The sequence below is a fragment of the Scyliorhinus torazame genome, chromosome 2 (genome assembly GCF_047496885.1).
Source record: "Scyliorhinus torazame isolate Kashiwa2021f chromosome 2, sScyTor2.1, whole genome shotgun sequence".
NCBI classification, from domain to species: domain Eukaryota; kingdom Metazoa; phylum Chordata; class Chondrichthyes; order Carcharhiniformes; family Scyliorhinidae; genus Scyliorhinus; species Scyliorhinus torazame.
The window spans coordinates 305,730,646-305,748,278 of record NC_092708.1 but is presented as its reverse complement, the minus strand read 5'-3'; the positions used below and the strand labels follow the sequence as shown (position 1 = coordinate 305,748,278).

At 46.5% G+C, this 17,633-nt stretch overlaps 1 pseudogene; it reads right to left on the bottom strand.

Annotated features, from left to right (window-relative positions):
* Positions 1 to 7,501: 7,501 nt before the first annotated feature.
* LOC140407353 (amyloid beta precursor like protein 2-like) lies at positions 7,502 to 9,656 on the bottom strand (annotated as a pseudogene).
* Between the last annotated feature and the right edge of the window lie 7,977 nt (positions 9,657 to 17,633).

The following is a 17,633-nucleotide window of genomic DNA, read 5'->3' as shown; positions in this document are numbered from 1 at the left end:
CCACCTCCACCTCTGATGTTCATCCTGGGGAGTCACTTAGATGGGCATTTAAAAGTTTATTGGATAAACATATGGATGATAATGGCATAGTGTAGGTTAGATGGCTTTTGTTTCGGTGCAACATCGTGGGCCGAAGGGCCTGTACTGCGCTGTATTGTTCTATGTTCTATGTTCTATGTAGCAGGAGGCCTCGTAAGATTAAGGAGTCCTGAATGTACAGAATGGACACCGTTGAGGTTATGCACCGGTAGTTAGGGTGTAATCAAAGAATAATTGTCACTGCTCAACAAATTAAACTACTTTGCGCTTCAAAGCGCAAACGTCTCTGTCTTTGACCCCTCTCCCACAGGGAAAGATAATCTCACCATCTAAACTCAGCTTCTCCTTCCGGCCCTCCAAGCAATGTGACGCACAGTAACAGACATCCCAGAATGACAGCGCCGCCACTCAATGAACCCATCACCTTGCCCCTTTTCCCCTGCTGGAGCTGGGGAACAAAGGCATGAAGCCCCGACCCTCACTCAGACGTGAGCCCAGGAGTCAGTGAGCAGTCATCAAACAGGCGGGAGTCAGATATAAGCAGAAGCTGAGGAGTTTCCCAGCTTTCTTCACAGCGGGTCATCATCACCCTCCTGCCTCGACTTGCCACTCTCACCACACAGACAACCCAGGCCCATCACCCTGCAGAGATGTCAATGAACCCTTTTGGGGTGTGGGGTGGGGAGGGGCCTGTTGAAAAGTTGCAGGACAACAAGCCTTCTAATGGGTGAACCTGGTAGCTGTGATGGCATCCTGATCCACCTGCCCTGGCGCACCCTGGCCCCTGCCTGTCCTTCTTCTGGGCCCTCCTCAGGCTCTCCCTCCTATCCCTCCTGGCTATCCTCCTCCTCGATGTGGAGATGCCGGCGTTGGACTGGGGTGAGCACAGTAAGAAGTCTTACAACACCAGGTTAAAGTCCAACAGGTTTGTTTCGATGTCACTAGCTTTCGGAGCGCTGCTCCTTCCTCAGGTGAATCACCTGAGGAAGGAGCAGCGCTACGAAAGCTAGTGACATCGAAACAAACCTGTTGGACTTTAACCTGGTGTTGTAAGACTTCTTACTATCCTCCTCCTCATCAGAGGAAGCAGCACATTCCTGCTTGTCCTCCTCCAGCATGCTGCACCAGGTTGTGGAAGGCACAGCACACCATAACAATACACGAGACCCTCTGAAAGCTGCATTGAAGTCTACCCTAGATGGGTCGAGGCAGTGGAAGTGTATCTTCAGGATCCCAATGCTCGATAATTGACCAGGTGGCAAACTGTGCCTTGTTATACCGGGTCTCCGCATTGGTCTGAGACTTTTGCACTGATGTCATCCGCCAAGACCTCAGTGGGTATTCTTTGCACCCCATTAGTCATCCAACAGCTTGGAGTGGTGCTTGAAGACTCCAGGGATCTGCAAGTGCCCCAGTATGAGCTATCATGCACAGTCTCAGGAAGTATGCATAGACATGCACAATGGTCATGCGATTGTCGCAGCCAAGTTGAACATTCAGGGAGTGGAACCCCTTGCGATTGATAAATGGCACTCCCTCATCCAACGGTGCTCGCGGGGCCACATGTGCCCCATCATTGGACCACTGGACCTGTGGCAGTACAGAAATGGGAGCAAATTCCGCTGCCATGCCATCTTGATGGGCTTGGTCAAGGTCAAAGTTGATGTACTCAGAGGCCTGGGCACACAGAACATATATGACCTCTCGTATGCACTGGGCTGATGATTGTGAGATCCCGCATAGGTCACCAATCGATCCCTGGAATGATCTCGTGAGGAAAAGGTTTAAGGTTGCTGTGACATTCATAGCCATAGGGCATGGGTGCCCTCCTCCTCCCTGTGGCATAAGGTGTGCTAGGATGTGGCAGAGGTGCCGCACTGTCTCCTTGTTGAGACGGAATCTCCTGCAGCACATGTTGCCTGAAGGACTTGCGGGCCCTATAAACCCGAGGTCTCCTTTTCCGATGCTTTCGAGCCCCCTCTTCGGCAAGATGTGCGACCGGCCATTGAGCCTGCCCAGTGGCCCCCTGTGCAGGTTCCTGGCTCAGGTTCTTCCCTGGGTTGGGCATCTCTGAGTCTGTGGCGTCTGTCTGCCTCCAGCGCTGTTCAGAGAATAGGAGCCAACTCTACTGGCTTGATCCCAAAACAAATCAGGAACCTTGGGCGGATGGGAGATAGAGAGAAATACAGTGAGTTTGGTGATTCATCCTGAAAACCTCATCCCCTCCCACATATACTCCTGGTCCATGAATCTGACTATCTTACACCATCTCCAGTGGACAACACTACCTCAATTTTTTGCAGTCCGTCACACTTTATCACTTTGCTGACCACGGTCATTGTCGTTGCCCCTTCAGAGTCGCCAATGGAGTGCAGCCTGGGTGTTCCCTCCCTTAATATCAGCAGCAGTGTGGTTCATGTGTTGGGGAAAATGAATGCCCATGTGAACCATGAGAGCAGGTGCATCCTCCAGGATATTCGGTTGGCCACAGCTTCAAGGCTCAGCACTATCTCTCTCGATGCCCTGCACCCAACCTTCATCCCTTAACACTTAATGTTTCAAGTCCCCACCTTAACTGTGAGACTGCTGACAGCTGACATTGCTGAGGATCAAATGATGATGGCCAATTAGTTGGATGAGCAAGACTCTCAGGAATGTTAGAGGGCGTAACTACTGTCTGAGACAGGGAAAGGCTATCCTAATAGGCACAGATCATACTCAGACTTCATTATCCCATTTTCTAATTGCTGTCATGCCTTAACTCTTAAACTTCCGGGGCAGCCACTGCATTATCTTTGAGAGATTGATTGGTGGTGGTTCCCCCCAACACCTACCCCAACCGTCCCCACCCCCAACTACATATCCCACCCCAACTCCACACCCCTCCTCTTGCCCCCAACCTGTGATCACTGTCCTTGCCTTCTCTTCGGGGTCACATCCATCCAGCCCCATAGGCTGGTGACCTTCAGTCTCATCACTCCCTTCCCCTACTTATTGAGCTCCGTTCCTCCAGTCAGTCCAGATCCCAGGCCAAAGGCAACTGCTCTCTGTGAGTTCACTCTCACCTTATTGATACACAGACTGAAGATTCATTACTGGCAGGAAAAACGTTCTTAGACAATCTCTGAGGGACGTCAGCAGCTGGGGGGCGGCGGGGATGGGTGGGGGAGCGACCTTGATGGCGTCCTTCTGCACTGCTTCTAGAAAAAGGCATATTGTGGGCTGACAGGAATTTAGTGGAGAAACGCAGACCTACTAGCCAGGTTCTGACAGCCTGAGAGTAGTTAAGTCACTTATTGCTATCTTGGCTAGGTCTTGAGATGAGCCACCAGATCGTTTCAGGTATAAGGCCACTAGAGGCATAAATATTCAAGTTATGTGACATAAATAGGACCCTTTTGGAAATCTGAGTTTGTTATGTATCAGAGAATCCATCCCTGCTGGTAAAGGATCATGTTATATATAGTGATGTCAGCATAGTGTTTGTGTGGGCTTTGAAGAGTCCTCCAGCTTAAATTATATAAGACCAAAAAAGACCATAAGACATAGGAGCTGAATTAGGCCACCCGGCCCATCGAGTCTGCTCCGCCATTCAATCATGGCTGATATTTTCTCATCCCCATTCTCCTGCCTTCTCCCCATAACCCCTGATCCCCTTATTAATCAAGAACCTATCTATCTCTGTCTTAAAGACACTCAGTGATTTGACCTCCACAATCTTCTGCGGCAAAGAGTTCCACAGATTCACCACCCTCTGGCTGAAGGAATTCTTCCTCATCTCTGTTTTAAAGGATTGTCCCTTTAGTATGAGATGGTGTCCTCGGGTTCTAGTTTTTCCTACAAATGGAAACATCCTCTCCACGTCCACTATATCCAGGCCTCGCAGTATCCTGTAAGTTTCAATAAGATCCCCCCTCATCCTTCTAAACTCCAACAAGTGCAGACCCAGAGTCCTCAACCGTTCCTCATACGACAAGCTGTTCATATCAGGGATCATTCTTGTGAACCTCCTTCACACCCTTTCCAAGGCCAGCGCATCCTTCCTTATTTACAGGGCCCAAAACTGCTCACAATACTCCAAATGGGGTCTAACCAGAGCCTTATACTACCTCATAAATACATCCCTGGTCTTGTATTCTAGTCCTCTTGACTTGAATGCTAACATTGCATTTGCCTTCTTAACTGCCGACTGAACCTGCACATTAACCTTAACAGAATCATGAACAAGGACACCCAAGTCCCTTTGTATTTCTGATTTCCTAAGCATTTCCCCATTTAGAAAATAGTCTCTGCCTAAATTCCTCTTTGCATATGTGCATAACCTCATACTTTTCCATATTGTATTTCATTTGCCACTTCATTGCCCACTCTCCTAGCCTGTCCAAATCCTTCTGCAGCCCCCTTGCTTCCTCAATGCTACCTGTCCCTCTACAGATCTTTGTATCATCTGCAAACTTAGCAACAGTGCCTTCAGTTCCTTCTTCCAGATCATATGCACAACATCTCTTACTAAAACCTCTCATTGTGTTTTGAAAGAATCCAGAGTGGGGGCACCGCCATACTTTTCCTTTTTGTGGCAACAATGTAATATAATAGAAGAGAAAACCGGCACCGAGGATGGAGGCAGGAAGAATCGCTGGAAGAAGAAATTTGTCAACGAAACAGCAGAGATGGGATGAGGAACAAAGGAAGATTCTTGGGACCGGACTCGCATACACTCCAGGTGAACCACTGCCACCGATGCTGAAGGTTGAAAGATATTTTCGACCACGACTGTGAGTGCAAAGACAGTCGGGGAAACCTTGCTTGCTGTTAAAGTGAGTAGAGTCTGGTCTGCAGGGCATGAGCATCTGGTGAAGCTAAATGGGCTGTGGGGAACGGGGATTTCAAAATCTGCTGGCTCTTCACGGGCCACGACTCATGGAAAAAGTCGAATTACAGTCAGGAAAACCGCAAAAAAAATTCTGGCTGCTAGTAATAAAGGGGATCATTTGTGCAATACTTTCCAAAGAAATCGGAAGGAATGAAGATGGTTGAAGAAAGATCCTAGGAGCTCGGATTCATAATGGTGAGAAAAACAAGCGGCAGGAGTGCATTTGATGAGGACTGTGAGACTTGGAACCCATAAGAGGAAATATTCCAATCGTATCTCAGAGCAAATCAGACATTGGAGGACCTAAAGGCCGGAACATTTATCAGCTCAGTAGGGTGTAAAACGTTTATGCTGCGACAAAATTTAATTCACCCAGCAAAACCAGGAAATTCACCTACAGTGAATTAATTCAAATCTTAGAGGAGCATTTCTCTCTTTTGCCTTTATTAATTGCAGAAAGATTTTGTTTCTACCACAGTAGTCAGAAAGAGGTGAAAGCATTTTACAATGTGCACCGATTTTAAGAAGGCTGGCAAATTATGGCGAATTTGGTGTAACACTTGATGATACTCTTTGAGACAGGTTGGTTTGTGGACTCCACAGTGAAGCTATTAAGAGGAAGCTGCTTACTGTACGTGATTTAACTCGCAAAGCTGCTGTGGAAGTTGCCACATCCATGGAGATAGCAACAAGAGAAGCTTCACAGATAGGGACTGGAGTGAAGATCCACAAATTGGATACCTCAAGGAACAAGGTTGCAAGGATGCAACCATGTCACCGATATACACAGGTTGGACATTCAGTGGGGGAATGCTGAAGTAAAACAAATAAATGCAAGAACTGTGGCAAGAAGGGCCATATCACCAAGGCATGTTGGGCTCAGAAAACACCTCCTACAACAAGGATGTGCAAGAAAAAAAAACTATCTAAACAGATTAGTCGTGTCTATAAAATAGTAGACGAAGCTCAAGCTCACTCAAATGACAGCGAAACAGAGCTATTGCAGGAGCTGAAGCTAAGTGTCTTGTCAATGCAGGGCGATCAACAACATTTTTGGGCACATCCAAAACTTGAAGGTCATGTATTTAAAATTAAAGCGTATATGGGCACAGCAGTATCATTAATGCCTGAGACAACTTCTCATCAAAACCTCAAGTATCTGCCTTTTCAACTGTCAAATGTGACCCGAAGGATGTACACTGAAGAGGTTGTGCCATTAAAAGGATGCATTATGGTGAAGTAGAAGCAAATGGACAGACAGCGAAATTGTCTCTTCACATTGTCCGTGGAAACTTTCCTGCTCTATTTGGCAGAGTATGGTTGGCTACGATTAGGTTTAACTGGGAAGCAGCAAATAAACTAGTGGATTCAAAGAGCAACTTGCAACAACTTCTGATGAAGTATGAGAAGGTGCTCGAAAATTGGATAGTTTCTATGATGAATTGAGGCACACTTAAAAATAAAGCCCCACAGCAAACAAAAGTGTCTTAAAGCTCGAACCATACTGTGGTAGCGTGGCCCCTTTAAGGGAATGAGCTCCGTGGTTAATGTGATCAGCTTGGTACCAATCCCATGGGAATTCACAAACCCTGGCGAATGGGGAATTTTCATGGAGCCCTGGGAGTAGGACTTCAGATAGTGTAGACCAGGAAGATGAAGTGTAAAGATCAGTCGGATAGTCTTCTGTGCTTGTTATCTAAATGCCTTTGCCTTTCATCAATATGGAAGGAAGGAACAGGTGAGAAAGTAGAGAAGTTCCGGCAAGAGTCGGGATCATTTAAACTGAGTGGAAATGCCGATCATTGGAAAAGTAGACCCATTTGGCCAAGGCGTACAGGATTTGAGTCGATACATCGAATGACACAATTTTTTCTTTATTGCGAACAAGATCACAGGTGAGGACAAGCAGAAGATGATACTTCTTTTGTTAATTAAAGAGGGGACACAGTCCTGGAAGTAGTGGTTATTGATGAGTTTGCACTCAGTAGCCCTGCAATTTAAAGATACCATGGTAACACCATTGAAAAATGTGCATAGTTTGACAGAACAAATGAGATATGTGCAGGGGAAACGAGCCACAGGTTTCCAGAACCTCAGCAAATGCGACGTGAATTTATAATCACACAGAAAATCAGCACAATGAAAAATGAAATAATCAATTCCCGGTTTCAGCTGCCAATCACAGTGTTAGCCATTTAAACGTAGTTTACAGCAAAACATCCTGCTGGATCTATGGATAAATCAGTACAAATTCACCTTCATATAACGAAGCTCCATGAGGTAAAATTCTACAACCTCCATTGAGAAATCTCTGTGACACAGATAAAACTGATTTAAAATTATTATAAAAATGAAAGTAACTATGTTATCATAGTTCTCATCAGGTAGTAGATCTTCTTACGGTTATTCATCATATATATTGTGTATTACATTTCCAGACTATTTAAAAGAATGGGAATCTTATAATCTACAGTAATAAGTGTTTTACACTCTGAATTGTGGATGTGAAATGGAGACCTCTAATGTTATGGTTCGGGCGTTGGAAGATTGGCTGAATGTGCCCTGTTTGGCCGGATGTAGCATCTGGTGTTAGATCTGCATTTGCTCTAGATGCTTGTAGTTTGGAGTTTTCATACCCATAGTTTTGCATCTTCTTCAGGTGGCACTCCTCTGGGGTCAACTGTGATTAACCTCTGCAATGCCATGGTTGATGGTGCCATATTGCCTCTTGTGTAGCATCACCAAGCTGATGACAATTACCGGGGCTACAGCAACTGCAATCACCAACATCTCAATCAGAGCGGTGCTTCTTAAGTTGACACCGTCTTGCCAATTCCCATCATTGTCCATGTCGTCATCTCCTCCACTAACTTGTTCTGCATTGAAAATCATTTCACATCAAAGCTCTCATCAATTACCACATTCCCATTAACATTGTTCTCATCGCTGCCAATTGCATTCTGGTCAGGCACCAGTCCTTCGGGGTCAATCATCCCGGAGCCTTGTACATCAGTGATAGCCGGCATGATCTTAATCTGAATAGGCCGGAATGGTTTGCCATCAACAAATGGCGGCGCTACAGAATCAAAAGCAGTTTGGCTTTCAGAGCCGGAAGCAAGTTGATTCACACGAAAGTGTTGCTCCTGCTGTAGCTCATTAATCTCATCTTGGATTTCCTCAGCAACAAATGGCACCTGGTAAAGCAGAGATGGAGGTGGGTCACCCACTTGAGATTTCATCATGGCTGCTTTATCTGGATCTACAGCCATGACTTGCTGGTAATGTCAAAGAACATGCTGTCAATCTTTCTGCTCTGCACTGATATAGAGCATGAGGGCCTGCAGCACACGTGGGGGGGATCTGCCTGTAATGCAGATAGGTAGTTCTCCAAAGCAACACGACAATGAAGCAAGGCCTCAAGACGAGCAAGTTGAGTTTCAACCAACTGTAGCTTCTCAGTAGCTGCCTCTTCTCAAGAGCTTCAACCATGTTCTGGAAATGCTAAACCAACAGCTGTCTTTCTGCTTTTGTCAGATTCTTTGCCTGTCGTACAGTTTCTTCCCACTCTTCTCTTACCTTACCTAAGCGATCACTATGTCGGACCTCCCGTTGCTGTTTAGCCTTCGCGAAATGAGCACATTCATTTTCACCTGCAGGTATCTCAAAATAAACACCCACCTCATCTGTTGGTTGAGAGGTTGACAGAACTTCCATATCATTGGCAAGGCTCTTTATGTAGAAATCCTTCTCACTGCTTTCCTCCTCCCAGTCATCAGTACCTTCACAATAGTCATAATCCAGTTCATCCTCCTCGTGCTCCATGGCAGCCATTTTATCTACTTTGGTAGACTCCCCTTGGCTTGCATCAGCAATTTCATCCACTTCATCTTCATCCAGATTCTGAAGATCAAACTTTTCAGAGTTTGCAGCATCAATTTTGTGTTGAGGGCAACAAACATGCCCTGTGCCATGAAACATGTCGATGGCACAAGGAAGCAACATTCCCTCGGTGTGGAGAATCATAGACCCAGCAGCACATGGGTTGGTTTAGCTCAGTGGGCTAGACTGCTGGTTTGCGATGCAGAACAAGGCCAGCAGCGCGGGTTCAATTCCCGTACCAGCCGAGAATTCTGTATTCTCCCTCTGTGTACTGCACTGGCGCCAGAATATGGCGACTGGGGACTTTTCACAGTAACTTCATTGCAGTGTTAATATAAGCCTACTTGTGACAATAAAGATCATTGAATTTTTTTAAAAAGCCAGTTTGGCAACAGTCTGCCAGTACTGGTGGCTCTGACATTCATCCATTTGCTCTTTGTGGAAGAATCACCATTTTTCTGGAACCAACAGCACATTGCTTACAAACTCGCCCAGCAGGCATTTAACAGCAATCAACACATGGATCAAGACCTCGACAATGTTTCTTTCTCTTTTTAAACAAGTTCGTCATGTTGATTGGCTTATCCACTTCCACCACATCAGTAATAGAAGCTCTGAGTAAACATCTCGACAATACTGTAGAATCTCTTCCTTGGTTTCCACGCAGCTTGTGGTTCCTGAAGGGTCAGGCTCCCATTTTCCAGTCTGAATATTGACATCCATATTCAGCGTCCCACAAAACATACGATCTGTGGCTCTGACGCCGCAAATTCAGCTCCAGTATTGGCTGCAATGCCTCCACATACGTGGCCAGGCCAGGCACCACCAGCAGCAGCAAGACGGCGAAGAAAACGGCGACAGCCATCATCCTCCAGACTGCCTGAACCACTCTGCCAGAAGGTGATACTTCTGACAGTTTGTGGGCCCCAAATGCATTACTTGATTCGGAACATCACATCCCCAGAGGCACTCAACTAGAAGACCTGAGACCACATAGTGAAATTGGTTAAAGAATAATGCAATCCAAGACCCTCAATTATTGAGGTTTAACTCTGCAGTAGTAAGTTTAACTCTGAAGTGTGGGACCATGAAGAGTCTGTCTCAGTCTTCATAGCCAGGCTTCACCAGCTTGCTCAGCACGTGAGTTTGGGACCGCACTTAGTGACATGTTGACCGACCGGGTAGTTTGTGGACCCACAACCTTAATATCCAGAAGAAGCTTTTGGCAGAGACCACAATTACATTTTTTTTTAAACGATCGAGATGGCGCAGGAAATGAAATGCGCCAAAAAAGGCACCACTGAGTTTCAAAGCGTGGCTGAAGTGGAGGTTAACCAAAAAGGGACGGTATGGCGGTGTGATCTTCAGTGGGATCCACAGGCAAAGCTCAGATCCAGACACGGTCCTCGGGACAGGATTTGAACCCAAGGACTGGGAAGGAATCAGGGCGTCAAACCGAATCCAAGGTGTGTTGCTTTCGTTGCAGGGGGAACTATCCCTCGGAGACATGCCATGTTCGGGAGTTTGTGTGCTTCCGTTGCAACCGAAGGGGACACATTCATGCATGTTGTGTGAGGCAAAGTGTGCCAATGCAATAAACAATTATAACAGCAACAGTCTACGGTGCCACTGAACATAGAGGAGAAGAGCTCTGCCATGCATCAGTTGAATACAGTCCAATTGAATAAGATGGCTCCGATTGAAACTGTCAGAGTGAAAGGGTAAACGATAGACTCTTAAAATGGAAGTTCAAACCAGGGCTTCAGAGACCGTAGTAGGTGAGCAATCTTTCCAATATCTTTGTGCAGCATCACAATCTTTAAGCTTGAAGAGTACTACAGTCAAGCTTTCAACATGTACCAGGGGGTTTTGAAAGAGCCATGGAGCAGCCAAGACCCCAGTGGCCTACTGAGGGCAGAAGGCCAATCTACCTTTGGTTGTCCTGGAAGGACATAGACCCAGACTGTTGGGAAGAAACTGATTGCAGAAGATCAGGCTCAACTGGCGGAAAATCTTCAAAATATCTGAAGGCATCCTCCAAATGTATTAAGGAGCTATGACGACTTCTTCCACAAAGAATTGGGCCCATTTCAGGGTGTAAATGCCAATATATATGTCAAACAGGATTCGACACCTCAGTCCTTCGGAGCCAGACCAGTGCCAAATGCATTGCATTAGAAAGTTGAAGAAGAGCTAGAGAGATTGGAAGAGTTGGATGTAATCAAGTCATTTCAGTTTTCAGAGTGGGTGATGCCAATAGTCCCTGTTCTTAAACCTGATAAGAATTTGAAGGGACAATAAACTGACCATAAATCAAACTGCCCTTGTTAATCGGTGTCCAGTTCCCCAAATTTAATATTTCTATTTCAAACGGGCCTCACCTATTCAAAATTGGACCTCAGTCCACCTGCCTGTAAGTAGAGCTGGATGATCCAGCTCCAATCAATAGCCACAAAGGCCTCTTCCAGAACCAGACTGCCATTCGCTCCAGCCTGCATCATATTCTATGATCAAATATTTTTTACAGGGAATTCCCTCGGCCACGGTGCATCTTGATGATGTGCTGGTCACTGGCAACACACCAAAAGAACACATAGTCATGGAAATATTAAAGAGGGATTGTGATTCATGAATCTGCCTAAAACTTGAAAAATGTACTTTTCAGGCTTCAGAATGGACGTACCTGGGATTTTGCATTGACGCGACAGGGTTGCACCCATTGGAAGAAGAGTTCAAGGGCATACGAGACATCCCAGCACCCAAAAATGCTCAAACCCATCCTTAGTATGGTCAATTTTCTGGGCAAGTTCATCCCAAACCTGGCCTCACACACCGCGGCCCTACGAAACCTGGTGAACAAGTCCACTGCCTTTGAGTGGAAGGCAGCACATCAGGCAGAGTGGTTGGAGCTGAAAGCCAAGCTCACCACTGCACCCATCTTGGCATTTTTCGACCCAGACAGGGAGATGAAGATCTCGACAGATGCGAGCCAGGATGGCATCGGTGCGGTGCCGGTTCAACGCGATGACACTTCATCCTGGTAACCGGTAGCCTACGCATCGAGGGCCATGACGCCCACCTAAACAAGGTTTGCGCAAATAGAGAAGGAATGCCTGAGTCTTCTCACTGGCATTCTCAAGTTTCACGAATATGTCTACGGCCTGCCGACATTCACAGTCGAGACGGACCATAGGCCTCTGGTCCACATTATCCACAAGGACCTGAACGACATGACGCCTCGGTTGCAGCGCATCCTCCCCAAACTCAGAAGGTACGAATTTGACTTAGTGTACACGCCTGGCAAGGAGCTCATCATCGCCGATGCATTGTCCTGCTCCATCACATTGCCTAGTGAACCGCTGGAAATCATCCGGCAGATTGAATCACAGGTGCAGCTGTGTGCCAGCACCCTCCCGGTGTCTGATGAGAAGGTGGTTCGTATCCGCGAGGAGACAGCCAAAGACGCCTTCTTGCAGCGTGTCATGCACCACCTCGCCAATGGCTGGCAGAAAGGGCAGTGCCCTCAATTTTACAATGTAAAGGTCGCCTGACGGTGATTGATGGTATCCTCCTCAAGCTGGACCGGATTGTCATTCCACTCAGTCTCCAGAGCTTGGTGCTCCGCCAAATCCATGAGGGACACCTGGGCATCGCGAAGTGCAGACGCAGAGCCAGGCAGGCTGTCTACTGGCCCGGTATTAGCCAGAACATCTCGAACATGGTCCTCAACTGTTCGACCTGTCAATGCTTCCAGCCAACGCAGAGCAAGGAGACGCTCCAGCAGCATGAAATCGAGACCACCCCGTGGTCCAAGGTTGGCATCGACCCCTTTCGTGTGAATGGTCCTGACTACGTGTTGATTATTGATTATTTTTCCAATTACCCTGAAGTCGTGAAGCGCTCAGACCTCACATCTCGGACCGTGATCAAGGCCTGTAAGGAGACGTTCTCCAGACATGGTATCCCAATCACTGTCATGAGTGACAATGGCCCGTGCTTCAACAGCCACGAGTGGTCTATGTTTGCCAAGTCATACCATTTCAAACATGTCACTTCCAGCCCACACTATCCACAGTCCAATGGGAAAGTTGAAAAAGGAATGCACATAGTGAAACAGCTCATCTGCAAGGCCGCGGATTCTGCTTCTGACATCTACCTCGCGCTGCTTGCGTACAGGGCGACCCCACTGTCCACTGGCATGTCGCTGGCTCAACTCCTGATGAACAGGGACCTGCGGACGACACTTCCAGCCATACACTTGCCCAACCTGGATCACCTCCCGGTGCTGCAGAAGGTGCAGCAGCTCCCGACCAGCAAAAGCAGGGCTATGATGCTCATGCCACCGATTTGCCCGTGTTATCCCCGGCAGACACTGTCATGATCAAGATACCGGATGGTGGCTGGTCTACTCCAGCTGTCGTTGTTCGACAGGCTGCGCCCCGCTCGTATGTTGTACATATGGCTGTTGGTTCTGTTGTGCGATGAAACAGATGGGCACTGCGCAAAGTTGCCTGCCCGCAACCGCTTTCTTCTCCGTTTCCATCCATTGTTTTGCCACCTCCTGATACCTCGAACTACAAGGCCACCAGTTAGGCTTCCATCCCACCTGTCAAGGCCCCGTCGTCCCCACCTCCACCTCTCTGGCGGTCGACAAGGATCAGACGCAAGCCCCAGAGACTGGACTTATGAACATTTGTTTTGTTTGCTATGTTCTGTTTTCCCACATTAGACAGCTGTCTTCACATGTAAATACTTTCACATATGCCACCGCTTGTAAATATGTTAATATATGCCACCACATGTAATTACATTCCCATGTGCCAACAAATCATTTAAAAAAAGGGGGAGATGTCGTGATATACAGACATGCAGATAATGATATACAGACAGGCACAGACAGGCAGCTAAGTAACACAGAGAACAGGACATGACCAATGAGCAGGCAGGACACTCAGGGGTGGTATCTCACTATAAAAGGCACGAGGCACTCACACTCCACCTCTTTCCACTGATGAACATCTACAGAGTGAGTCAGGGACAGTATCACACCTACAGCACGTGGCTAAGAGCTCTGGTTCAGTCAGACAGAGTAAACACACTTAGGTTAGCAGAGAATCAAACTCATAGAGAACTGTGCTAACTGTGCTACTGGTTCAATAAATCAGATTGAACTAAATTCAAGGTCTGGAGTATCTTTTGGTTACAGCTGCATCCAGTTGCAGCCTGTGTTATCCCAGAGTACATAACACATCACAGTCTGGCTGGCATTACAAGAAGACTGAACAGCTGAAGCCCTGCTTCACTTATCAACAAAACTTGACATATGAAGATGGCATGATTCTGTGGGTATCACAGCCTCACAGGCCCTTGCTTCAAGAGTTACATAGTGCCCACCCAGGGCAGACAAAGATGAAGATGTTGGCACGCAGTTACATCTGGTGGCAAGGCATAAACAAAGCCACTGAAGAACTAATAAAACAGTGCCACCCTTGCCAAATGCAACAATCTTTGACACCATCTGCCACCCTTCACCATTGAGAATGGCCAGGTCAGCCATGGACCAGAGTGCATATTAATGTTTCTGGTGCTGTTAGATGGCTACTCAAAGTAGATATCAGTTCAAGAGATAAGGACCACTACCTTGGTGGCCACGATAGATGCCTTGCGCCAAGTGTTTGCCATTCATGGGCTTCTTGATTGATTCAATTGTTTCAGACAATGCCACTCACTTCGCCGGTGATGATCTGCAATGTTTTGTGAGAGCAAATGGTATACGATACATGACATCAACTCCCTACCACCCAGCGTCGATGATCTGACTGAAAGGGCTGTTCAAATTTTCAAGATTTCAATGAAAAAACAAGCAGATAAACCACTTCACTGGAGGTTGGCTAATTCTTTTTGTTGTTGTACAAGTCAACCCCTTATTCCACCACAGGGGTCACACCAACTGAGCTGCTCATGGGCCGTCAGTTGAGAACCCAATTGGATCTTGCATTACTAAATTTGGTGAGGAGGATGGAGGCACATTAGGCCTCCCAGAAGAGTCAGTGGTCAGAACAGGAAGGTGACAGGTACTTCAAGGTGGGAGACCCGGTTTTGGCCCAAACTTTCGCTGTTGGTTCACTTGGTTATAAAGACGGGTTGTGACCCAATCAGGGCCAGTGTCCTATGTGGTCAATGTGAAGGGGAAGACCATCAAACATCACGTCCACCACCTCAGGAGCCAAAAGTTGGCCACCCCCGACATGGAGTTGACAGGTCCAGCAATCATCGTGAATGCTCCTGTAACCTGATCCAGTCAAGCGGAGCCAGGGACTCCCGTTTCTGTTCAATCAGCTGCTTCTGCAGAGGCCAGTGAGGCTAGTTCACCTGTCATCGAAGTGGGCCTTCCTGAGGTGGCATCGATTGTCGACCACTCGATCACCCAAAGGGTTATGGAGGCCAGGAGGATCCGGAGGTTTCCGGACTGTGGTAATACCAGGTATTGCAGTACCTGAGAGGTGAATGACCATTGGCTAGACCTAGGGGTCTACCATTGGATAATGTACATAGCCCCACCCTGAGAGGCGGGGTATAAGAACCGATGCTGTCCCAGCAGCCTTCATTTTCTGTATCATCGCTGCTGGGTACAGTTCGAGCTGATTAAAGCCGATTAGATATGACTCCTCTTTGTCTCGAGAGTATTGATTGTGCATCACGGACCGATTGACTTTTTGGTGGACTCTCTTTCCTTGATTGTCCCTGTTAACCACTGTAACTTTTGTACATACCTTTGGGGTACTGTACCCAAGGGGGGAGGGATGTAGTAGCATAGCTTTTTTAAGGGGGCGAGCTCCATGGAGCACGTGACTGGCTCAGGACCAATCGCATGGGAATGCGTGACCACCGACCAATAGGGAGTTTGCGCAGGATCCTGGGAGCCGGACCCCGGGCAATGGGGACCAGGGAGCTGAAGTGTAAAGACCTGTTGTATCGTGTTCTATGTGTGTCAGCTAATTGCCTTCGCCCTTTGTTTAATACTCCTCCAGTGTATGTCGCAAGCCAGCACATGTACCACATGCCATCAGGCCGAAGGTTGAAGAAGAACTAGAAAGACTAGTATGAACAGGTGTCATTGAACCTGTTGCTGCAACACCAATAGTTCCTGTGTTGAATTCCGCTCAACTAGAAAAAGAAGCTTTGACCGTCATTTTGTAAGAAGGTTCCACCATTACTTTTATGGGCATCATTTCATTCTTTCGATGGATCATCAACCCTTAACCACAATCTTTGGGCCATTTAAAAGTATTCGTTTTTTTGAAGCTAGCAGATTACAAAGATGGTGATTGATATGTTGACACACGCTTACAATATCACAAGTCAGAACAATATGCAAATGCTGATGCTTTGTCACGATTGCCATTACAGGTCAGGCATGAACTTGAAGAGCATTATGCCAACATCCTGTATTTCTTACTCATGGATGATGTACCTGTAACTTCCTGGCAAGTTCAAAGATACACAAGAAAGAATCCTGTGATAGACAGGGTGATGGACTTGGTAGAAAACAAAATGCTGTCAGACGTTCATTAAAAAAATCCAGACCTCAAGCCCTACATCACATGAAGATGTGAATTGACAGTGCAAAATGGAGTTTTATTGTGGGGAATGCATGTGATTATTCCTCCATGCTTACATAGTAGAGTCCTTGATCAACTGCATGAGGGTCATCGTGGTGTGGTGAGGATAAAGGAAATGAAGGTTGGGCAATGTCAATCCTGTGCAACACTAAGTAACACTATACCACTGCAATCATTACCTCCATGGGAATGACTGACACAGCCATGGCAGAGAATACACATCTATTCTGCTGGTCCACTGGAGGCTGACATGTTTTTAATGATTGTGGACGCACTCAAAATGGTAGAAAGTCACGATAATTAAGTCAATATCGACTGGGCAGACCATTGAGAAACTAGACAAAATATTTGCAAGATTTGGAACACCGGAGTAGATTGTCAGTTTACTTTGAAGGAGTTTGAGGGCTACTTGATCAGAAACAGTATACACCATATCAAGTCAGCTCCATATCATCCTGCAACGAATGGATTGGCCAAGCGTTTTGTGCAACAATTTAAGCATTCTATCAAAGCATCGAACGACCTGGGGACATTGGCAAGAAGAGTAAACAAATTCCTAATGTCTTACAAGAACACTGTACATGCTACAACATGGGGTTCATTGGCAATGCTGTTGTTCAAGAGGAAATGACAAACATAGTTTAGTCTGCCAATTCCACCTGATAATTCAGAGATTGTCAAATGATAACAACAGCACAAATTTCTAGGAGGGAGCAAAACTCTAAAAAGTGAGTATGAACCAGGGAGAGAAAATGTTAGCTAGGACCTACACGACATTCGAGAAATGGATGCCTGCTATGATCTTTTCAAAGACAGTTGCAATATCAAACACTGTACAGAAAGATGATGAAAGAGTTTAGCGACATCATGCTGATCAGTTGTTTGCTTTACAAAGAGCCAAAACTTCTCAAGAAGTTCTTCACTTCGAAAATATAGTGAGCTACACTTCGGAACAGAGCCCAGGCACAATGATAAGTTCAGATTCTGTTTCTGAGGATTTTCCAATAACTACCCAGGAAATACCATCTACTGAAAAGAATGAGGACCCTTCCAATGTCTTGAGCAGCCAAGTTCCAGAATGCTGAATACAACCTAAAAGGAATAAATGTCCACCTTAGAATCTGTCTTCCTGAATTGTATATATATATTGAAATAATGCGTAAGTAGCTCTGTTGTATAAGTGTTTATCATTGTCGTTGCACTAATGAAGTAAAAGGGGA